At 36.3% G+C, this 25,755-nt stretch overlaps 1 long non-coding RNA gene and 1 pseudogene across 1 annotated transcript; both read right to left on the reverse strand.

The window, feature by feature from the left end:
* Positions 1 to 18,037: 18,037 nt before the first annotated feature.
* LOC149154670 (uncharacterized) lies at positions 18,038 to 20,201 on the reverse strand. Its single transcript, XR_016262762.1, has 3 exons — positions 20,078 to 20,201; positions 19,592 to 19,620; positions 18,038 to 18,106 (listed from the first exon to the last, which is right to left on the reverse strand). It is a non-coding gene; the product is annotated as an uncharacterized LOC149154670 (long non-coding RNA).
* A 2,879-nt stretch (positions 20,202 to 23,080) lies between these two features.
* LOC149154671 (uncharacterized) lies at positions 23,081 to 23,716 on the reverse strand (annotated as a pseudogene).
* Between the last annotated feature and the right edge of the window lie 2,039 nt (positions 23,717 to 25,755).

The following is a 25,755-nucleotide window of genomic DNA, read 5'->3' on the forward strand; positions in this document are numbered from 1 at the left end:
GATCATCTCTAGGAGAAAAAGGTCTTCTAAATCTACATGCTCCTTGAGATTTTCTTCTCTACTGCTAGTTTTGCAACTTGATTAGTTGCTGGTTCTGCTTGCTTTTTTGTTGTTGATTCTTTTGTTTTCTATTTGGCTGCTGGATTTATTTTTTAATTCCTTGGATCTCACCTTGTTATTGGCATTGTTTGCTATAGTTTTCTTGGTTTCTTCTTTGGTATTTTTACCTTCATGCAAACTAGACTCACCCTTTTGAAATCCAAGACCAGATTTATCCAATGGTAATCTTTAGATCTCAAGTAAATTTTCCAAGGCTACCATGATCTTCTCTATATTTTGTTTCTTTCTCAAGGAAACCACTTCAACTTCTAATTTCTCAACCTCTTCTACCTTCACTTGGTATTGTTTCCTCATACCTTCCTCAAATTTTTATGATTCTTTCAAATTAATCTTTAAGTTCACAATCTCTTCCTTGAGCTTGTCCTCCTTATCATCACAGATTTGCAAAAAAAATTTCTTGATCCTTGTATGAAGTTGTTAGTTTAGAAATCTTATCTCTAAGATAACATTCTCATCTTCATTATGTGCTTCAGCATGATCTGAATCTGAATCAAAGTTATAGCTCAAAAGAAAATCATCAATGTTTATACCTTTGGGTTCATGATTTTCTGGTTTCTTCTCATCATCCACTAAATCATGTGCACTAGAATATTGACACACTTGTGGCTAAGATTCTTGATCTTGAAGTCACTTCTTATTGTTCTTCTTCTTATTCTTATTCATGTTGCTCTTCTTCTCATTTTCAATTTTGTTGCTGGTTTCATCTCCAAAAATAGATTCTATCTTGTCCCTCATATATTTGGCATGTTTCAAACCTACTAGTCTCTTCATATCATCATCATGATAATTCTTGTAGATTATGCATCTTGCTTGTGAATCTTACTGCAAAAATTCATCTGCAATTGGATATTTACCACAAACTTCACATACTAATCTCCAAATGTTAGATCCACAAGAAAAAAATTGAGATTTAACATTTTTTCTCCATACCTTGTAATTTGTAGCAGTAAAGACAATCATTCCTTGAGAATTCATTTAAAAAAAAAATCAATTTTTTCTCCAGCAAACCCATGATCTACTCTCTAGTGATCAAGCTGCAACTAATATCCCCGCCCTGATACCAATTGTTGGAAACGTTTGAGATCTATTGAGAGGGGCACTGAATCAATAATGTGATTTATATATGATTTTTACCAATTTAAAATTCAATTACTGAATCACACATATTTTAACCAACAACTAATAAGCATCATAGCTTATACATCACATAAACATAACTAAAAACCATAAGCAACTACAAAACAATAAACATGCACAACATATCAATCACACATGAGACATAATATTTCTGGTGGAAACCCTTCGTGGAGAAAAACCACCCTTGTTGCTACTGCTCTGATCTAAATTTATATTAGTCAAGCAATTCCTCTTTTCATAGCTAGTTGATTCTCATCAACATGGAGACTCGAGCTCATATACAAAATTACAACACCCATCGAATAGGAGACTCGATACTACTAATCAGCTTGGAAGATTTTGTTCTCTACGGATCTACGAACTACCTCCATTGAAGGCCACCACAATCAATGATCCTCACCAACTTTGATTGTACCATCCAACTACCATTGAATGAGGAACTTATTCCTTTTTTGGAAGCTTCAATATCACTGCTCCAACTCTATGAAGTCAATGCTCCTCACCATTATGCAGACCTCCTTTCATATATTTTCAAACTAGATCCCAAGACACTATTCTCAACAAGAAATTAGAACTGCACACATGCTATCAACAACAAACTATCATCATCAAATAAAAGAAAAATAGGTAAAATTGTGACCACATAAAATCTGAATACAATCATACCCTCACAACAAAATAATGTTGTATAACACAATCAACAACAAGAGACACTATGGTTATGTGCCAAATGCATCAGCAACTCTTGCATAAAAGAAATGTGATAATCAACATATAGACAACCCAAAAACATACTAAACTTCTCCAAACGATTTCTACTCCAACAACTTCAATTATGATCCATTCTGCAACATGCTTCAGAACTTCTCATTATTCAGCCAATAACACTCATAGATTGGAGCATATAGGCTCTACTCAAGGTTTGAAGCATAATCTCTCTATTTGATCTGAAAATGAAACTACTTGTTTTTGCTATTCAAGGTATTCATTTCCATTAAATTATATGTGCAAACTGTTACTGATGTCTTGCAATTGAAACGAAGTGTTGTTGGTAAATTTCTGAGTCTTATGTGTGAAGGAGTGTTATTTCATTTTACTGTTTAGCATATCAAATCTGAAAAACATAGCAAGATAAAATCACATAATATAACACAATAGCTGATAAGGCAGTTCACCCCTCCTGGGCTACGTTTGTCGGGTCCAAGGCCCCCAAATGGGCATGTCCTTGCTCTTATTAGATGCTCAAATTGGTTATACATTGATAAGAAAGCCTAAATAGGCAAAATAAGTTGTGAAAATGAGTTCAAAACACAAAAAATAGTCAAGATTGACTTTTGTTTCACCTCCAATGGTTAACCATAGCCCAATACAGCTCTAACACTCCTTAGGCCCTAATGGCTCTCCAAGCTTATTTGCTAAGAAAACACCTAAAGACGAGCTCTATTGGCTCTGAAACCTATACCATTGGCTTTGGAATGCTCAGAATACCCAAAATCAAAAAAGAAATCGCTCCAAAAGTATCTCCCTAGTGAAATTTATGACCTCCAGAAGTTTTCTCCAGTTTCACCTAAGAAAACTCCACTAAGTTTGGCTTAACTGGTGTTAGGCCCGCTAACTTTGGCAAGAGTGCCTAAAATGGCGAACTTCGCCAAGCTGACCATAAACATCGACCTAAACCATGCGCATGTGACTGGGATTCTGGCTGTAGTTTCAGTTGGTGGGTTAACTAACCGTGACCATCAGAGTAGAGACATGTCATTCCGAGCCCTTGGTTTTATGGATAGGGGGCTTGCCCTTAGAGGCTGGCCCCTTTCCACCCCAAACTTCATTTCATGAAACTTTAAATATGATATAAGTCCATTGAATGTTAAGAACCATCGTGTAGGTGGGCCAGTCAGGCCTGTGGGCTAGCAGTGCGGAGACCCGTGATCGATTCCTGCGAAGTGCCAAAAATTTTACCGTAATAAACTGCAGTCCTAGGGTCATGTGGCCACCTCCGGGCAGGCCACGTGTCAGCTCCACATTAGTCAACCAAATAACATATTCCAAGGAATATTCTAGAATATTCTAGGAATATTTTGGAGAATATTCTAGGGAATATTCCAAGGAATATTCCTCAAAATATTCTTTTTTTTAATTTTTCCAAAATTCAAAAATTGAAGTTTACTGGCATTTTTAAAATGCGATAACTCCTCCATACGGTGTTAGCTTTTCAAACCATTCACAGCACCAGAATCAGGAAGACGAGATCTATTTGGTCGCTCTGGTTTCAACCAATTATGAGCAATTCAAAATTTGAGCATTTTTTCCACTTAGGACATGATCACGTGATCACACCTCCCAAATGGGAAGCTTTTGGACCCCAAAAGCTCTCTGATTACTGAAAATGAAGACAAGGAGACTGATTCTCCACTCTTCCAACCTTGAATAACTGAAATCTTCCCGACTTCATCAAATTGAGCTTCTCATAAAAAGATAAATTTTCCCTTGAATTCACTAACCAACTGTTGCTAAAATTGACTGAGTCATGATGCAAATTCTTGAAATTTGCAGAACAACAACTATATTTTTGCAGAAAACATACTGTTTCTACAATGTTCAAACTTCAAAGAAGACTTAAAATAAAGTTCAGCTTGCCAACTGTTCGCATGGCGAATTTTCGCTTAATGAGCCCTATAATTGTGCCAAATCCCGACCAAGTTTTCTCGCCATACCAATCTGCCATTCTGAAACCAACAATGACCCATGCTAAACTATGTGCACTCTTTGCTTACATGCCTTTCCTTCTCATGGAATATTTCATCGCTTTGCATCGACACTTCGTTCTCTGCACCAATCGACACTAAAGGTATCTTGTGCAACCTTTTTTCATCTTCTTTCAAATACGAACTGTTATCAGACTAAAACATATCGTCATTTATATCAACAATAATATGAAAAGGAAATTGTACAAAATCTTGTCGTTTAACCATCAATAAAGTTAGATTTTGACTTGCATTAACTATCCTTTTCAATTTCCATGCATGGACTAAACAAGATTCTAGCTTCTTCTTATGTGCTCTCACAATGTACTCTTTTCCATCCTTGAACAAGTGATACTTATTCTCATGGCGATAGAAGATTGCCTTTCTATCAAATAAATATGGACTACCCAACACAACACCTATAATGTCAAGCGGTACTACATCCAGTTCAACCCAATCAACATAATGAGTTGTTATGGTGAAGTGCAATATGCACTTCTTTGAGACTTGCAAGTTTCCATCCTTGCATATCCACCCAAGTGGATAAGGCTTTCGATGTGGAACTGTCTCAAGTTTCAGTTGTTTGACCAAGTCTTCTGAGATGAGATTGGCTTGAGACCCACTATCAAAAAGTGTGTCTATATTTGTGTGGTTTGAGATTATCCTCACATGAAATAGCTCTATCCTCCTCTTTTCATTTTGAGTTTCCTTGTGACAGTTTAATGTGCTAGAACTGGGATTTGTTTCTTGCACAACATCTTTCCCCTTTATGTTCTTTAATACCATGGCAATACTTTTTGTCCCATCACCTTATTGAGACCCTAAGTCATGTTCAATAGTTGCTACAATTTTTCCCTTTTATTTGGTTTTATATTTCTCTGGTTTCAGCTTTGGATGAAGCTTCCAACAGTGGTCTTCATCATTGCTTGCTTTTTAGTTGTTCATGCAAAAGAATTTCCCTTTTTCCTTTCTAGAGTTTGCAATCCTTTTTCTTCCTTTGACTTTAAAATCACTATCCTCATTTCGATCAAAAGTGTTTTTCCCTCTAGTCTCTAAATGCATGGCTTCTACACAAACTTCGTCTAGACTAGTAGGATTGGACATAAGGATAGTATGTTTAAGGTAGTTGTGCAAACCACCTATATATTTTAGCAAAGTGTCTTGACTTTGCAAGTCTACCCCTAATAAGAGCGCTCTTCTCCTAAACTCTTGATTGTATTCTTGAACACTTTGTCCTTTAAGTTGTCTAAAACTTTGCCAATTCATTATAGCCTTTTGTAAATGAGCAAGAGGATAAAATTGCTTCTTAATTGTGGAAATAAATTCAGCCCATGATAAAGTAAGCTTACCATGTTTTCGAATTTCATCCTTGGTCTTGGCTTCCCACCATACCAATGTTCCTCCTTCTATCCTTTATGAGGCTAACTGAATCTTGGTGTCGTCATCATGTAAGTTCTGTATCCTTAAATAAACTTCCAACTGTCTTATCCAGTTGTCAAGTTTCTCTACATTGACTTCACCGTTAAACATGGGTAATTCAAATTTAACATCTAGCTTTAAAAATGGACTTTTTCCAGAAGATGTAGGCTTATGAGGTTGATTTACCAAGGTAGAGGATGACGATGTAGAGGAAGAGGATGATGATGGGGATGGTAGATCACCATTTCCTCCATGTCCTTTCTTTGAATTATCATCACCTTTCTTTCCCCCTGAAGAGCCCTCTCCTTCTTTCTGATGCTTAAACCCTTCTCCAACCAACCTATCATTCCTTTCCTAGTATAATATTCTTACCATCTCAGTCATGTCCAATTTTTTTTTTCTGAATACCCGTTCTTCTTCTCTTGGATCCATGTCTTCAAGAACTTCTCCTTCCCTTTAAGACATAGTTGAAGCTTCCTCTCAGGCTATTGAGGGTGAGTTAGAAGGTGGAGATAATGGCACCCTGGCCCTCCTTGGTTGAGGATTATCTTGTGCTCTAACCAATTGTCCTTTCCCTCTTTGATGTTTAAGCTTGGTAAGCATTAAAACTTGTAAAACAGTGAAAAATATCTCTGCACAAAACTAATACTCAAAACTTGAGCTCTGATACCAACTGATCTGAAAATGAAACTACTTTTTTTTGCTGTTCAAGGTATTCATTTCCATTAAATTATATGTGCAAACTATTACTGATGTCTTGCAATTGAAACAAAGTGTTTTTGGTAAATTTCTGAGTCATATGTGTGAAGGAGTGTTATTTCATTTTATTGTTTAGCATATCAAATCTAAAAAACACAGCAAGATAAAATCACATAATATAACACAGTGGCTGATAAGGGAGTTCACCCCTCATGAGCTACATCTGCCGTGTCCAAGGCCCCCAAATGGGCATGTTATTTCTCTTATTAGATGATCAAATTGGTTATACAGTGATAAGAAAGCCTAAACAGTAAAAATAAGCTGTGAAAATGAGTTCAGAACACAGAAAGCAATCAAGATTGACTTTTGTTTCACCTCCAATGGTTAACCATAGCCCAATACAGCTTCAACACTCCCTAGGCCCTTATGGCTCTCCAAGCTTCTTTGCTGAAAAGACACCTGAAGATGAGCTTTGTTGGCTCTAAAACCTATACCATTGGCTTTGGAATGCTCAGAATACCCAAAATTAAAAAAAAAAATAAAAAAAAAAATCGCTCCAAAGGATCTCCCCAGTGAAAGTTATGACCTATAGAAGTTTTCTCCAGTTTCACCTAAAAAAACTCCACTAAGTTTGGCTTAACTCGAGTTACGCCTGCTAACTTTGGCAAGAGCACCTAAAATGGTGGACTCCACCAAGCTGAACATAACCGTCGGCCTAAACCACGCACACGCGACTGGGATTCTGGCAGCAGTTTCAATTGGCGAGTTAACTAACTGTGACCGTCGGAGTAGAGACATGTGGTTCTGAGCCCTTGGTTTTATGGATAGGGGGTTGGCCCCTTTCTGCCCCAAACCTCACTTCATCAAACTTTAAATATGATATAAATCCACTGAATGTTAAGAACCATCGTGTAGGCGGGCCGATCAGGCCTGTGGGCTGGCAGCGTGGAGACCTGCGATCGATTCCTCTGAAGTGCCAAAATTTTACCATAATAAACTACAGTCCTGGGGCCATGTGGTGGCCTTCGGGTAGGCCACGTGTTAACTCCAGATTAGTCAACCAAACAACATATTCTAGGGAATATTCCAAAGAATATTCTAGGGAATATTTCGGATAATATTCTAGGGAATATTCTTGAGAATATTCTCTAGAATATTCCAAGGAATATTTTGGAGAATATTCCAAGGAATATTCTAAGGAATATTCTAAAGAATATTCTAGGGAATATTCCAAGTAATATTCCTCAAAATATTCTTTTTTTAATTTTTTCAAAATTCAAAAAATTGAAGTTTACTAGGCATTTTAAAAATGCGATAACTCCTCCATACAATGTCATTTTTTCAAACTGTTTGTGGCATCAGAATTAGGAAGACGAGATCTATCTGGTCGTTCTAGTTTCAACTAATTCTAAGTAATTCAAAATTTGAGAATTTTTTCCACTTAGGACATGATCACCTGATCACACCTCCCAAATGGGAAGCTTTTGGACCCCAAAAGCTCTTTGATTACCGAAAATGAAGATGAGGGGACTGATTCTCCACTCTTCTAACCTTGAATAACTGAAATCTTCCTGACTACATAAAATTGAGCTTATCATAAAAAGATAATTTTTCCGTTGAATTCAATGACTGGCTATTACTAAAATTGACTGAGTCATGATCCAAGTTCTTGAAATTTGTAGAACAACAACTATACTTTGCAGAAAACATATTGTTTCTATAATGGTAAAACTTCAAAGAAGACTTAAAATAAAGTTCACCTTGCCAACTGTTCACATGGAGAATTTTTGCTCAATGAGCCATGTACATGTGCTGAATTCCGACCAAGTTTTCTTCCCATACCAATCTCCCATTCTGAAACCAACATTGACCCATGCTGAATTGTGTGCCCTCTTTGCTTGCATGCCTTTCCTTCTCATGGAATCTTGCACCGCTTTGCACCGACACTTCATTCTCTGCACCAATCGACACCAAAGGTATCTTGTGCAACCTTTTGTCATCTTCTTTCAAAGACGAATTGTTATCAGTCTAAAACATATCATCATTTATATCAGCAATAATATGAAAAGGAAATTGTACAAAATCTTGTTGTTTAACCATCAGCAAAGTCAGATTTTGACTTGCATTAACTAGCCTTTTCAATTGCCCTGCATGGACTAAAGAAAATTCTAGCTTCTTCTTATCTGCTCTCACAATGTACTCTTTTCTATCCTTGAACAAGTGATACTTATTCTCATGGAAATGGAAGATTGCCTTTATATCAAATAAATATGGACTACCCAACACAACACCTATAATGTCAAGCGGTACTACATCCAGTTCAACCCAATCAACATAATGAGCTGTTATGGTGAAGCGCAAGATGCACTTCTTTGAGACTTGCAAGTTTGCATCCTTGCATATCCACCCAAGGGATAAGGCCTTGGATGTGGAATTGTCTCAAGTTTCAGTTGTTTGAGTCTTCTGAGATGAGATTAGCTTGAGACCCACTATCAAAAAGTGTGTCTACCTTTGTGTGGTTTGAGATTATCCTCACATGAAATAGATCTATCCTCCTCTTTTCATTTTGAGTTTTTCTGTGAAAGTTTAATGTGCTAGAACTGGGATTTGTTTCTTGTACAACCTCTTTCCCATTTATGTTCTTTAATACCATGGCGATACTTTTTGTCTCATCACCTGATTAATACCCTAAGTCATGTTCAACAGTTGCTACAGTTTTTCCCTTTTATTTGGTTTTTTCTTTGGTTTTATATTTCTCTGGTTTCAGCTCCGGATGAAGCTTCCAACAATGGTCTTCATCGTGGCTTGTTTTTGAACAGTTCTTGCAAAATAATTTCCCTTTTCCCTTTCTAGAGTTTGCAATCCATTTTCTTCCTTTGACTTTAGAATCACTATCCTCATTTCCATCAAAAGTTTTTTTCCCTCTAGTCTCTAAATGCATAGCTTGTACACAAACTTTGTCTAGACTAGTAGGATTGAACATAAGGATAGTATGTTTAAGGTAGCTGTGCAAACTACCTATATATTTCAGCAAAGTGTCTTGACTTTGTAAGTCTACCCCTAATAAGAGTTCTCTTCTCCTAAACTCTTGAGTGTATTCTTGAACACTTTGTCCTTTAAGTTGTCTAAAATTTTGTAAATTCATTATAGCCTTTTGTAAATGAGCAAGAGGATAAAATTGCTTGTTAATTGCGAAATAAATTCAGCCCATGATAAAGTAAGCTTACCATGTTTTCAAATTTCATCCTCTGTCTTGGCTTCCCACCATACCAATGTTGCTCCTTCCATCCTTAATGAGGCTAATTGAATCTTGGTGTCCTCATCATGTAAGTTTTGTATCCTTAAATAAGCTTCCAACTGTCTTATCCAGTTGTCAAGTTTCTCTGCATTGACTTCACCGTTAAACATGGGCAATTCAGATTTAACATCTAGCTTTAAAAATGGAATTTTTCCCCAAGATTTAGGCTTATGAGGTTGATTTACCGAGGTAGAGGATGACGATGTAGAGGAAGAGGATGATGATGAGGATGGTGGATCACCATTTCCTCCATGTCCTTTCTTTGACTTATCATCACCTTTCTTTCCCCTTGAAGAGCCCTCTCCTTCTTTTTCATGCTTAAACCATTCTCCCACCAACCTATCATTCCTTTCCTAGTATAATATTCTTACCATCTCAGTCATGTCCAAAAAAGCTTTTCTGAATACCTGTTCTTTTTCTCTTAGATCCATGTCTTCAGGAACTTCTCCTTCCCTTTCAAACATACTTGAAGCTTCTTCTGAGGCTATTGAGGGTGAATTAGAAGGTGGAGATAATGGCACCCTGGCCCTCCTTGGTTGAGGATTATCTTGTGCTATAACCAATTGTCCTTTCCCTCTTTGAAGTTAAGCCTGGTAAGTATTAAAACTTGAAAAACAGTAAAAAATATCTTTGCACAAAACTAATACTCAATACTTGAGCTCTGATACCAACTGATTTGAAAATGAAACTACTTGTTTTTGTTGTTCAAGGTATTCATTTCCATTAAATTATATGTGAAAACTGTTACTGATGTCTTGCAATTGAAACCAAGTGTTTTTGGTAAATTTTTTAGTCTTATGTGTGAAGGAGTGTTATTTCATTTTACTGTTTAGCATATCAAATCTGAGAAACACAACAAGATAAAATCACATAATATAACACAGCAGCTGATAAGGTAGTTCACCCCTGTTGGGCTACATCTGTCGGGTCCAAGGCCCCCAAATGGGCATGTCTTTGCTCTTATTAGATGCTCAAATTGGTTATACAGTGATAAGAAGGCCTAAACATGAAAAATAAGCTGTGAAAATGAGTTTAGAACATATAAAACAATCAAGATTGACTTTTGTTTCACCTCCAATGGTTAAGCATAGCCCAATACAGCTCCAACACTGCCTGGGCCCTTATGGCTCTCCAAGTTTCTTTGTTGAAAACACACCTGAAGATGAGATCTGTTGGCTCTGAAACCTATACCATTGGCTTTGGAATGCTTAGAATACCCAAAATAAAAGGAAAAAAATCACTCCAAAATGATCTCCCTAGTGAAAGTTATGACCTCCAAAGGTTTTCTCCAGTTTCACCTAAAAAAACTCCACTAAGTTTGGCTTAACTGGAGTTAGGCCCACTAACATTGGCAAGAGCACCTAAAATGGTGGGCACTGCCAAGCTGACCATAACCATTGGCCTAAACCATGTGCATGTGACTGGGATTTCGGTGGCAGTTTCGGTTGGTGGGTTAATTGACCGTGACCACTGGAGTAGAGACCTGTGGTTTCGAGCCCTTAGTTTTATGGATAGGGGGCTGGCCCCTTTCCACCCCAAACTTCACTTCATCAAACTTTAAATAAGATATAAGCCCATTCAATGTTAAGAACCAACATGTAGGTGGGCCAGTCGGGCCTATGGGCTGGCAGCGCGGGGACCCACTATCGATTCCTACGAAGTGCCAAAAATTTTACCATAATAAACTACAGTCTTGGGGCCACATGGCGGCCTCCAGGTAGGCCACGTGTCAGCTCCAGATTAGTCAACCAAACAGCATACTCCGAGAAATATTCTGAAGAATATTCCAGGGAATATTTTGGAGAATATTCCAAGTATATTCCTCGGAATATTAATTTTTTAATTTTTCCAAAATAAAAAATTACAGTATACTGGAATTTTTAAAGTGCAATAACTCCTCCATACGATATCGGTTTTTCAAACCATTTATGGTGCTGGAATTAGGAAGACGAGATCTATCCGGTCGTTCTAGTTTCAACCAATTCTAAGAAATTCAAAATTTGAGCATTTTTTCCACTTAGGACATGATCACCTGATCACACCTCTCAAATGGGAAGCTTTTGGACCCCAAAAGCTCTTTGATTACTAAAAATGAAGACGAGGAGACTAATTCTCAACTCTTCCAACCTTGAGTAACTGAAATATTCCTGACTTCATCAAATTGAGCTTCTCATAAAAAGATAAATTTTCCCTTGAATTCACTGACCGGTTACTAAAATTGACTGAGTCATGATGCAAATTCTTGAAATTTGCAGAACAGAAACTATATTTTGTAGAAAACATACTATTTCTACAATGGTCAAACTTCAAAGAAGACTTAAAATAAAGTTCACCTTGCTAACTATTCACATGGCGAATTTTTGCTGAATGAGCCCTGTACTTGTGCCGAATCCTGACTAAGTTTTCTCACCATAACAATCTGCCATTCTAAAACCAACATTGACCCATGCTTAACTATGTGCCCTCTTTTCTTGCATTCCTTTCCTTCTCATGGAATCTTGCACCGCTTTGCACCGACACTTCGTTCTCTGCACCGATCAACACCAAAGGCATCTTGTGCAACCTTTTGTCATCTTCTTTCAAAGACGAATTGTTATCAGACTGAAACATATCATCATTTATATCAGCAATAATATGAAAAGAAAATTGTACAAAATCTTGTTGTTTAACCATCAACAAAGTCAGATTTTGACTTGCATTAACTAGCCTTTTCAATTGCCCTGCATGGACTAAAGAAGATTCTAGCTTCTTCTTATGTGCTCTCACAATGTACTCTTTTCCATCCTTGAACAAGTGATACTTATTCTCATGGTGATTGAAGATTTCCTTTCTATCAAATAAATATGGACTACCCAACACAACACCTGTAATGTCAAGCGGTACTGCATCCAGTTCATCCCAATCAACATAATGAGCTGTTATGGCAAAGCGCCAGATGCACTTCTTTGAGACTTGCAAGTTTGCATCCTTGCATATCCACCCAAGTGGATAAGGCTTTGGATGTGGAACTGTCTCAAGTTTCAGCTGTTTGACCAAGTCTTCTGAGATGAGATTAGCTTGAGTCCCACTATCAAAACGTGTGTCTATCTAAGCGTGGTTTGAGATTATCCTCACATGAAATAGCTCTATCCTCCTCTTTTCATTTTGAGTTTCTTTGTGACAGTTTAATGTGCTAGAACTAGGATTTGCTTCTTGTTCAACCTCTTTCCCCTTTATGTTCTTTAATACCATGGCGATACTTTTTGTCTCATCACCTGATTCAGACCCTAAGTGCTCTTCAACAGTTGTTATAGTTTTTCCCTTTTCTTTGGTTTTATATTTCTCTGGTTTCAGCTCCGGATGAAGCTTCCAACAGTGGTCTTCATCATGGCTTGTTTTTGAACAGTTCTTGCAAAAGAATTTCCCTTTTTCCTTTCTAGAGTTTGCAATCCTTTTTCTTCCTTTGACTTTAGAATCACTATCCTCATTTCCATCAAAAGTGTTTTTCCCTCTAGTCTCTAAATGCGTAGCTTGTACACAAACTTTGTCTAGACTAGTAGGATTGAACATAAGGATAGTATGTTTAAGGTAGTTGTGCAAACCACTTATATATTTCAGCAAAGTTTCTTAACTTTGTAAGTCTACCCCTAATAAAAGTGCTCTTCTCCTAAACGCTTGAGTGGATTCTTAAACACTTTGTCCTTTAAATTGTCTAAAACTTTGCCAATTCATCATAGCCTATTGTAAATGAGCAAGAGGATAAAATTGCTTCTTAATTGTGGAAATAAATTCAGCCCATGATAAAGTAAGCTTACCATGTTTTTGAATTTCATCCTTGGTCTTGGCTTCCCACCATACCAATGCTGCTCCTTCCATCCTTAATGAGGCTAACTGAATCTTGGTGTAGTCATCATGTAAGTTTTGTATCCTTAAATAAACTTCCAACTGCCTTATCCAGTTGTCAAGTTTCTCTGCATTGACTTCACCGTTAAACATGGGTAATTCAAATTTAACATCTAGCTTTAAAAATGGACTTTTTTCCAGAAGATTTAGGCTTATGAGGTTGATTTACCAAGGTAGAGGATGACGATGTAGAGGAAGAGGATGATGATGGGGATGGTGGATCACCATTTCCTCCATGTCCCTTCTTTGAATTATCATCACCTTTCTTTCCCCATGAAAAGCCCTCTCCTTCTTTATGATACTTAGACCCTTCTCCAACCCACCTATCATTCCTTTCCTGGTATAATATTCTTACCATCTCAGTCATGTCCAAAAAAGCTTTTCTGAATAGTCGTTTTTCTTCTCTTGGATCCATGTCTTCAGGAACTTCTCCTTCCCTTTCAGACATACTTGAAGCTTCTTCTGAGGCTATTGAGGGTGAATTAGAAGGTGGAGATAATGGCACCCTGGCCCACCTTGGTTGAGGATTATCTTGTGCTCTAACCAATTGTCCTTTCCCTCTTTGAAGTTCAAGCCTAGTAAGCATTAAAACTTGCAAAACAGTGAAAAATATCTCTGCACAAAACTAATACTCAAAACTTGAGCTCTAATATTGAGCTGAAAATGAAACTACTTGTTTTTGTTGTTCAAGGTATTCATTTCCATTAAATTATATGTGCAAATTGTTACTGATGTCTTGTAATTGAAACAAAGTGTTTTTGGTAAATTTCTGAGTCTTATGTGTGAGGGAGTGTTATTTCATTTTACTATTTAGCATATCAAATCTTAAAAACACAACAAGATAAAATCACATAATATAACACAGTAGCTGATAATGCAGTTCACCTCTCCTGGGCTACATTTGCCGAGTCCAAATCCCCCAAATGGGCATGTCCTTACTCTTATTAGATGCTCAAATTGGTTATACAGTGATAAGAAAGTCTAAACATGCAAAATAAGCTGTGAAAATGAGTTCAGAACATAGAAAACAGTCAAAATTGACTTTTGTTTCACCTCCAATGGTTAACCATAGCCCAATACAGCTCCAACACTCCCTAGGCCCTTATGGCTCTCCAAGCTTCTTTGTAGAAAAAACACCTGGAAATGAGCTCTGTTGGCACTGAAACCTATACCCTTAGCTTTAGAATGCTCAAAATACCAAAAAAAAAAAGTAAAAAAAAAAAAAAAAAAAAAAAAATCGCTCCAAAAGGATCTCCTTAGTGAATGTTATGACCTCCAGAAGTTTTCTCTAGTTTCACCTAAAAGAACTCCACTAACTTTGGCTTCACTGGAGTTAGGCCTGCTAACTTTGGCAAGAGCGCCTAAAATCGCAGGGTCCGCCAAGCTCACCATAACCATCGGCCTAAACCACGCACATGCGACTATGATTCTGGTAGCAGTTTTGGTTGGCAGGTTAACTAACCGTGATTGCCAGAGTAGAGACCTGTGGTTCCGAGCCCTTGGTTTTATGGATAGGGGGCTGGCCCCTTTCCACTCCAAACTTCACTTCATCAGACTTTAAATATGATATAATTCCATTGAATGTTAAGAACCATCGTGTAGGTGGGCCGGTGGAGCTTCTGGGCTGGCAGCACGAAGACCCGCGATCGATTCCTGCGAAGTGCCAAAAGTTTTAGCATAATAAACTGTAGTCCTGGGGCCACGTGGTGGCCTCCGAGCAGGCCATGTGTCAGCTCCAAATTAGTCAACCAAACAGCATATTCTAGGGAATATTTTGGAGAATATTTCAAGGAATATTTTGGAGAATATTCTAAGGCAAGGAATATTCCTCGGAATATTCTTTTTAAAAATTTTCCAAAGTTCAAAAATTGCAGTTTATTAGGCATTTTTAAAATACGATAACTCTTCCATATGGTGTCAGTTTTTTGAACCATTTGTGGTGTCGGAATCAGGAAGACGAGATCTATCTAGTCTTTCTAGTTTCAACCAATTCTGAGCAATTCAAAATTTGAGCATTTTTTCCACTTAGGACATGATCACCTGATCACTATTCATCCTTCTTTCCATAAATACACTCAACATATAACTCAATCAACAACCACAAAGCTCAAAAGGCAAGAGTATAAAACCTGTAGGGCGAAATTGAGCTTGGGCCTAGGATCAAAGGTGCACAAATTGGACCAAATGAATCCACTAAGGTTGCTACTAGTGCACTAAATTCATTCACATAATTATACACTACTACATGGAGGGGGGTTTTAAGACAATATTTAAGACAATATTTGAGTCAATTGTCTTAACTTAAGACAAAAATAAAGTTGTGTATTGTCTTAAATATTGTCTTTAAGCAGGGGTCTCAAAATATAATGTCTCAAATATAATGTCTCAAAAATTTGTCTCTATAAAGACAATATAGAACACATATTATTATTGTCTCTATAAAGACAAGAATTATTGTCTATTAAGAGACAATTTGATTTGTCTCTCTAGATACAATTTCATTTGTCTCTCTAGAGACAACTTCATTTGTGTCTCTTTAGAGACAATTACATTTTTTTCTTCTTAGAGACAATAGCTGAGATTAAAAACATATTGTCTCTATAGAGACTATATGTCCATAATTCAAACTATTGTCTCTCTAGAGACAATATAAAAAAATATTTTAAAATAAATAAGTAAAATCATTTTGAATGTTCTTTCAAAGTAGTTTCACATTCAAAGTTTACAAATAGTGATTTTAATTACCTTAAATCTTTGTTGTTTATGGATACCAACACAATAAAAAATAGATAAATCCATTATTTTCAATGCTAACAACAAAGTAATTTTAAATCTAAATGAAAAAACAATTCTAGAAAGCAACATTGAAAATAATAAGGCAACACACTTATATTTTCTAAAATTGCATTCACATCATTTGAACATGTAGGATCCTCAGTTGGAACTTCATTTTAAGACATAGTATGAGTCAAAAAAGAAATGTTCTAGATTTCTCCATCCTACAAGAGGGTTTACTCTCTAACATAGAAATTCAAAGCTTCAATCACATTAAATGGTGGAAATTAAATTCATATCCAGTTGTTAAACCACAATTTCAATACCCTTGTATAATTGGAATTGGCTTCCTTGATAAAAAAGAATTGTAATAATGTATATGAATTTGAATTTACAATTGATTGGAAATTCTATCTTCATGAAGGTTTTAGAAAAGATGAAAATTTGACATAGGTCTTCGCAACATGATATAGGCCAATTCTCAATCTATTGGTGACCTACATAATTATCTTCTCCACTATTGGCTTTCACAATTCGAGTTGGCTCCATCTCCTGTTGCAGTCCAAGAATTGCAGCAATCAGTATCCAAATTGGTGGTGATATAGTTCCCGAAGAAGATTCATTTCCAATGAATCTAATTCGGGTAATGAACTATTATGAACAACTTCATAACAAGCTAAATTTGCAGAATAGTCTCTATCTCTAGATGTTTTCTCGGCACTTAATCATTTCTTGGAGGCACACCAAACCACCCATCCTTCTTCCTGTTAAGAATAAAATAATAAATTCCTATAAGGAAAGTTTTATACCATTGCTCAACCATTTCCAAGAGAGCTACTTACTGAAATAAAATAAAATAAATGTAGTGCATACCTGAAATAGAAATGTGTGCACTCTTAGTATTTCTTCATTATCACTTGCCTTGCCTTGCATGATTCCTGGGAGCAGCTGCAAATGCAATAGTAGAGTCATTATTTTTTTTTAATAAAACCCCTACCATCTTTATAATAATTAATAATTGAAATAAAAATAAGATTCTGCAAACTTATTAAACTCTCAATATAAAAATGGATCAAAAACAAAACCAATATACTCTTTAATATAAGCATAAAATTTAATGATGATACCATCTCTATTTTTGGTTGGTAGCACTGTTTGTTCCCAATCAAAGTCCAAAATTGTCGTGAATACTAGTGAAAATACTAGGTAAGTTTCAAACCCTTTTAAAATGAAAGTACATCACCTATTTTTCTCTATAGTAGGATGGGAAGTATTTGAAAACTCTTATTAGAAGAGTGAACAAAATCTCTTACTAAAACTTGCAGAATCTCAATCCACATTAATACTCAACAATCATATGGGTTGTTCCCTAAATGAGGATTTTATAATTATATATTTATTAATTTAAATTTAAATATAAAATTTAAAGAATTATAATTATTATATTATAAAACTCATATAAGAAATAAACTAAGCTCCCTACACTAAGTTGTACATCATAAAAATAAAAATAAAAACCTACAATAAGATGCACATCACAATAATCAAAGACAAAGTTATAATTAGAGAATAACCAAACCGAGTGTATCACAATAATCAAAATCAACATTGTAACTAGCAATTGTCCCAAAAGGTACAAAGAGAGGCCGATAGGATTATTAAATTGGAATTGTTGAATTTTTCTAGAAGAGTTAATTGGTTTGTGGAAAACCTTGTTTTCACATGGTCTTTCAGAATGGCTGTGGTCATTTAATTTCCAACTTCTAAGTTCTCCCTTTGAAAATTCAAGATTCCAGAACTCTCTACTGCACATGGCGATAAACTAATGAGTACAAAATTCGATCTACCTACATTTATAGATTACAGAATAAAAACATAATTAAAGATTAACCTAAAATATGGTACCCAATAAAACTACTTACAAAAACAACACTTATTTCAAAGGCTCAAAATAAATAAAGCTTACCTTGATCAGATCGGTTTTTTTGTCTAGCTCATATTTCACCTTACTCCCCTTCCCAATTTCCACAACCTGAGTATCAAAAAATAACAAAACATGATAAGTGAAATGAAATCATCGATTGGATAATAGCATGTATGATCATGCCTAATTGTAGTCCTTGGAATCCTTATAAAATATAATTTCTAATCTTGATTATGTATGAGATGATAGAGATAATTATCCATACCTATAAGAAGCTCATTGTCTAGAACATCAGAAACCATATTCTATCAAGCTTAGCAATGAAAAGTTGAAACATTATGCAAAGGGTCAATCTAAGGGCTCTGTGAGGAAAGGCCAGTGATAGTAAGCAAAAAATCAAAGTATCAGGGGTAGAGATATGAAGGGCATACTTTTGAGCACACTATGAAGAGCAAAAAAATAATGAGATAACAAAATGCTCGTCCTAGATACAATTTTAATAACAAAAAAGCTGCATATCCAAGGAGGCCAATCAATGTAATGCCCAACCACCTCTTATCTATGTAAGATGAAGATCTAATACATTTTATAATTTCTACACGAAAATAGAAAACAATGATAGCCTATTGCGAGAACAAGGAAATATTTAGACAAGCTTCCCTAATTGCAATCAAGTAAGCACTAAAACAACAGTTGTAGCAGCATCATTGTTAGTAATGGCTCTTAACTAAGAGCTTGGGAGTAAAAAAAGTTGTGGATGAGCTACAAAACAATATTTGATATCATCTTACAAGCAGATAAAAACTCTGCCAAGTGCATGATTATAGGTGAACCGAACAAACAAAGATGTTAAAATAGGTAAATTGGATAATAGATAATAACTCTGCCAAGTGCATGATTATAGTTGAAATGATGAAACAAAGATGTTAAAATAGGTAAATCGGATAAGAGATATGAGCTTATTCAAATGTGGTAAATTGATAACATGTTTCTACTATTTGAATGCGATATGCCTTTCAGGCGGCCCACTAGGTTTTTCCTATATAGACAACATTTTACTACGAGTTTAGTGAGGAGCCAATTACTTGTTCCACCATGTTTATAAAAACATTCCCAACTCATGCTTGAGAGTGTGAATATCACAGACAGGAGACAATCATATTTTCAAAGACGTAGAGGCATTAGATCCTAGAAGCAAGCTCTAGTTGAAAAAGGGAACCAAAAAAAAAACAGCATGATTGATGTGATCACATGTTTCTAATATTTGAATGTGATATGCCTTTCAAGCTGCCCACTGCGTTTTTCCTATATAGACAACATTTTACTTTGGGTTTAGTAAGGAGCCGATTACTTGTTCCACCATGTTTATAAAAATAATCCCCGCTCATGCTTGAGAGTGTGAATATGACAGACAGGAGACAATCATGTTTTTCAAAGGCACAGAGGTGTTAGATCCTAGAAGCAAGCTCTAGTTAAAAAAGGGAACCAAAAAAAAAACAGCATGATTGATGTGATCACACCTTAGGCTTTATCCTATCCTTCAAAGCAAGGAACACATTCTATAAAAATCAAAGAGGGATACTAGGTACTTACACAATTGAACACCGAAGGAGCTCCAGGTCCTGCAGCCAGACATTGAATTTCACATTTATATCAACCAACCCAAATAAAAACCAAAGAAAAAATCTAGGAGACTAATTATTACTACATTGCATGGGCAGCAGAGACATTAGTATAGTGTAATCTATCGCTGCACTGGTAAAGAGTCAATAAATCACAAGATAAAGGCATTTATGGATAAATTTCTTTTCAGAACCAAATAATAATTACTAACAGATTGCATGCAAGGATAGGTGTGCTAGCTTTTCTGTAAACCACTTAAGTATTGAAGACACCTCCTAATGATCAATATAATGTATAATCAATGTATTTTTGTTATGTGTGCAAGTACCCCCTATAGTTGAATGTTACATAAATAAGCTATATCCAGAGTGATCATTATAAAGTTACAAATGACACCAGATCATGGCCATTATCAACAAAACAGACAATGAGGCAAAAGAGGTTCTTAGCACTTACCAATCTCAAGATCATGCCAAGGATGTGCAGCAATAGATCTACGTGATAGAGATGAAAGAATCCTTTCATTCAGAGGTGGATGAGGAAAGTGTGATTCTCCTCTGTTTCTTAGACCTTCAACACTTAGTGGAATAGGTATCTTTGCTGGACCACAGTGAAACAAGTGTCTTCGCTTCACCTAAATGTGTAACAGGCCTACTAGTTGATCCTTGGCATATTACAGTTGATTGGACCTGCAATTGGGTGAATTACATAAATGATCAAAACCAAAAACTTATGTTTGTATATGAGATAAAAATCCAAGAATATTTCAAGGACATATAGGCAAGCAACCAAATAATAACCGAACAAAGCATAAGAAATTGATAAATGAAAACAGAGCAGGCTAACTAGAAACATTGTAAGACATTGATATGTAAAAACAGAGCCAAATAAAAAGCAGGTACATGAGCCAGAGGTTTACTTTTTCATTTCAATCTAGAATAACAAAAACCATTTGCAAAACTGCTATGCGAAAAAGCTGGCATTATATAACTTGTGAAGCCTTTTTTAGTAGTACCACAGGTGTAAACGTATAATGCAAAACATTGTATAAAATTTTACCCCTGCCAACTGCGAAGTCTGATTTTTACAACATTTGTAAGACCAGAAAATCAAGCATTCAAGGGTAATTTAAGGATTTTGATGTGAAAAATTTGGCAAATTAAGCACACAAAAACTTTCATGTGCACTTAGTTCCGAACAACCAGGTTTTCACAAAAAAAGGAGCAACAAACAGTTCAGAACAAACAGGTGCATCTAGAAACTTATTTTACACATAATCCCAAGAGAAAAACCAATGTAGGCATTACTTTAAAGGCCTGCATTTCATTTGCATGGAATGAAATCAATGGAAATTAAACACATGATCCATGGTAAATAAAAACCTGACAACTTGTTTTAGATAATGTCAGGAGCAGGAAAAACTGATATTAACTCCAGAAAATTCTTTTAAGAAGATAATCAAATTGTAGCAGTACTTCCTTGCAAGATGGGAGGTGTTGCATATTTGGAAAAAGTGAATATATGGTCTGTATCAGTGTCATACCTTGCTACCTAGTAAGTCCAGAGAGTTTTCAGATATTCAGGCATTTGTATGAAGAGACTTAAGCATTAGAAAAATACTGATAGGAAATAGATGAGTGCATGTGTTGTGCACGCACCATCTCATAAACAAAATGAATGTGTAACAATTTATATACCTATTACCTAGTTGGATGTGAAAAATGGTGTATATATAGAGCGTATACATGAATTAGAATTGTAACAGAATAAAAAATGCATGGAAATGCTGGCAACCTTAGATTTCTAGCAAAATCAATGATACAAATATATACAATTTCATGAATTAGACTTGTAGCACCTCAAAAATGTTTCGAAATGCTGGCAGACTAGGATTAATAGAATAAAACATTGACCATCATCATTTGCGAGCCTCAATAAAGCAATGGCGAGGGCATTTGTATGAAGAGACTCTGACATTCGCTAAAGACTAACTGAAAATAGATGTGTGTGTTTTGTATGCTCCAACTCCTGAACAAAAGGGATGACCAACAGCCCTATTCCGTGTTAGATGTAAACAATGGTGGATGTACAGCATGTATATAGGAATTGCAGTGAAACATTAAAATAGGATATAAAGACACCCTAGGCATACATCCACTCAGCGCAAGATAAAATGGATGGGAGTATACACATTGAGTATATGCCGAATTGCGATAAAAGATGTGTGCACCTTGTTTCCACAAACTTTTCACACAACTTCATCGAATCAGAAAACAACATTAAATGATGCGCATACATCCATTCCTTTGTGCCACATAAAATGGATGGACATATACACACTGTTTATACACCAATTCCCAATATAAGGAACGTCTGCACCTTGTTTCTCTGAACTCCTTACACAAACCCATCAAATTAGACAAAAAAATTGTGATATTCTCAAATAGACAAAATATTAGACTAAATATGTACTCAAATTCCCAATACAAAGACCTCATAATATTTACAATACAACCTATCCTGCAAGAGTAAACTGACTTCATTACAACAGGAAAAAAGCATTAAAGAGCCCTCTTGATAGAAAGCTCTGAAACAACGACAAAAAATATAACTTGCAAAGATCATTATAGAATCCTAAGATAGCATTCCTTCCACGTAAGATCCACCCATTCGAAACAAAATAGATCAAACTTCAAAACTTTAACAGCCTAGGGTTTCCAAAATAGGCCATCCACGCAATGTTAAGATAAATCTCGGCTAAAAAACCGATCCTGGACAAATATCTTAACACAGGATCCCACAGCAAGCGCCCCCGCAACAGTCATGAGATTTAAATTCCTCAGCCGAAAAAAAATCAACTAGCATTAAATGAAGAAGAATAGCAAAATGAAAATAGGGCATACACTTACCTAGTGTGTTAGCCACTAAAGCCCCAAATTCTCAAAGCTTGGAACCAGGTATAGAGCCTCTAAGAGCAGTGATGCTGTGTTGTGCTTGGCCACTTCCCGCGCCTGTACGTTTATAGGAGGGAAGGCATCCAATTTAAGCAATGGGAATGAATGGAGGGCGTGGATAAAGGGATTGGCAAGGGTATCATTCTGTGATTCTCGACGTCCGTCTAGTTCAATTTGCATGTGTGAGTGGGGACGAAGGGTAGGGTGTGGGGTTAAAAATATCTTGCCATGCCACGGAGTGCACAACAGAACTCGGAAGTGAAAAGAAGGCAACTCAACAGATATTTGGAAAAAGCAATCACACTTCAAATCAACGGTGGAAAGTGTCTCACTTGATCGAACGGAGGAGGGTAAAAGTGTTGACAATTGTTGATGCATAGGATATAACCAAATCCATCGTTATAATTAAGTAGTGGTATGTAAATCCAGCACAGGTTAATGAAAAAGAAAAACTACTTATTTGTTTCTATATTCCTTGTATTGAAGAATTTCATTAATAAAGTAATTAACTTATGCCTCTGTCAAGCATCTCCTGGTATTGCAGCAAAGACATCATGTTCTACATCTTCAGTTGCTCATAGAATTTAGCAATGAATTCCTTAGCATGCCTGTCAACCTGATGGTCATTATCTTCACTGAACAAGTTCGAGATCCTTCGACACATTAGAGACAACAAAGGGCTTAGCCTCTGAAGAGAAGGCATCTTGTTATGATCAAGGTAATCCTTGCTGAAGTATTCATTGCTGTGATCCAACTTGGGAAGAACAATAGTGTTAGGCTCTTCCTTTTCTTCATATTGATGTGGATGAATGCATGGAAAGTGAATCATATGTGTGGGAAAGTAGTGATGTTTTCTCTTGGCCATGTTGAAGATGGCAGGGTTGTTGCTGTAGGAGAATTCATATTCTTGAAGCGCAAAGCCACTCTGGTTGCTACTGTCTTTAGAATGGTGGAACACCAAATTCCTCAAGCTTTTGCCATAAACTTTGCCTCTCTCCATCATCAGATGCATTTCCATGAGCATCTTGTGCTTGGAGGTGAGGCCTTTTCTGATCATGAAGAAAGCTATCTGCACAAATCTCCAAAGACCCTTTGATGAAACATGATTTACACCAGAATGGATATTCTCCATTTCTTGTAATTTCTGATCAAACCTCAAAAGGTCTGATACTCACAAAAAAAAAAAAACCAATCTGATCAAATTCTATTAAAAAACTAGGAGGAGGCTAGAACAATACAAAGGCTTGCAATGCCTCGGAGATGTGAAATCTTAGAAGGTGAGTTGATGAAAGGGCATGGAATGCCTCTAGCTTATATTTAATAGTGAAGGAATGAAGTAATGACAGAGGAACTGATAATGGGAAATTTGCGAAGAAGAAGTCTTGAGCTAGCTTGATTGGTTTGTCGCTAGTGTGGTACCAAGCAAGCAGGTAACCCACTTCAAAATAAAAAAATTCGAAAATGATGCGCACATGGTAATGGAGGCTAAAACTGTTTGATCATAGCTAGGGTTAGAGATTATTAAACTTGTGGGGAAGTTTCATCCACATAAAATGGACATTAAAATTTTTATGGTTAAGAGTTGTCAAACACGTATTGAAGGTTGTCAACTCTACTTTACTGGCAAATGCCTCTTTGTTGAAAGTACCAAATCAGCTTTTTTTTTGCTATGCACTACTATAGTCTCCTCCCTACACGAAAACAATAACACGCCAATCAAGCATCCATTTCCTTTCAAACAGAGTGACCACTATGGTAATGGATCTGTCACTATAATAAAAAACATATAGGAATGTCCTGCACTCTTCTCTTTTTGGCGCTTTGTCAGTTTCTTATAAGGCTATACAAACATGGGTGACATTGACTATAGGTTTAATTTGATATCAAAGTCCACTTTAATCTCACATAAGTGGGGAGACGCTTGTCACTGTTATGACAACACAATGACACTAGTAACTTGAGTGAAACATCATCCAAACTTTTCATATAATCATATCATTTTGCACGTTATAGGGGGGCACTACTAGATCATTCTAGCGTTATGTAATCCAGCAAAGTGATAAAATTCCATGCCTACCAGTCGGTCATGCATATATCAATTTTTATGTAGACCCATTGATTCACATAGCAATGGTGCTTATAGTGTCACTGTAAATATCGTGCTCACCTATTTCACATGAAACATTGCGAGTACATCGATAAGGTGTTTTCCTTGTGATAGCTATCTTTGTGATTGGACTCCTAGAAAAGGGTGGTTGAATGGCAAAGTCATTGAAGGGCTCATCCTCTGAAGAGCAGGCAACTTTCTATGATCAAGGAAATCCTTGCTAAAGTATTCATTGTTGTGATCCAACTTGGGAATAACAATAGTGTTATGCTATTCCTTTTCTTCAAATTGATGTGGATGAATGCATGGAAAGTGAAGCATATGTGTGAGAAAGTAGTGATGTTTTCTCTTGGCCATGTTGAAGATGCTAGGGTTGTTGCTGCAGGAGAATTCATATTCTTAAAGCCCAAAGCCACTTTGGTTGCTACTGTCTTTGGAATGGTAGAACACCAAATTCCTCAAGCTTTTGCCATAGACTTTGCCTCTCTCCATCATCAGATGCATGTCCATGAGCATCTTGCGCTTAGAGGTGAGGCCTTTTCTGATCATGAAGAAAGCTATCTGCACAAATCTCCAAAGACCCTTTGATGAAACATGATTTACACCAGAATGGATATTCTCCATTTCTTGCAATTTCTGATCAAACCTCACAAGGTCTGATACTCACAAAAAAAAAAACCAATCTGATCAAATTCTATTAAAAAACCAGGAGGTCGATTGAACAACACAAAGGCTTGCAATGCCTACGAGATGTGAGACCTCAGAAGGTGAGCTGATGAAAGGGCATGGAATGCCTCTAGCTTATATTTAATAGTGAAGGAATGAAGTAATGGTAGAGGAATTGATAATGGGGAATTTACAAAGAAGAAGTCCTGAGCTAGCTTGATTGGTTCATCACTAGTGTGGTACCAAGCAAGCAGGTAACCCACTTCAAAATAATAATAAAAATTAGAAATCGAGCGCACATGGTAATGGAGGCTAAAACTATTTGATCACAGCTAGGGTTAGACATTATTAAACTTGTGGGGAAGTTTCATCCACATAAAATGGACATTAAAAATTTTATAGTTAAG

Source organism: Pinus tabuliformis, chromosome 9 (assembly GCF_031772625.1).
Source record: "Pinus tabuliformis cultivar Carrire ecotype Pingquan chromosome 9, CPIR1, whole genome shotgun sequence".
Taxonomy (NCBI): Eukaryota; Viridiplantae; Streptophyta; class Pinopsida; order Pinales; family Pinaceae; genus Pinus; species Pinus tabuliformis.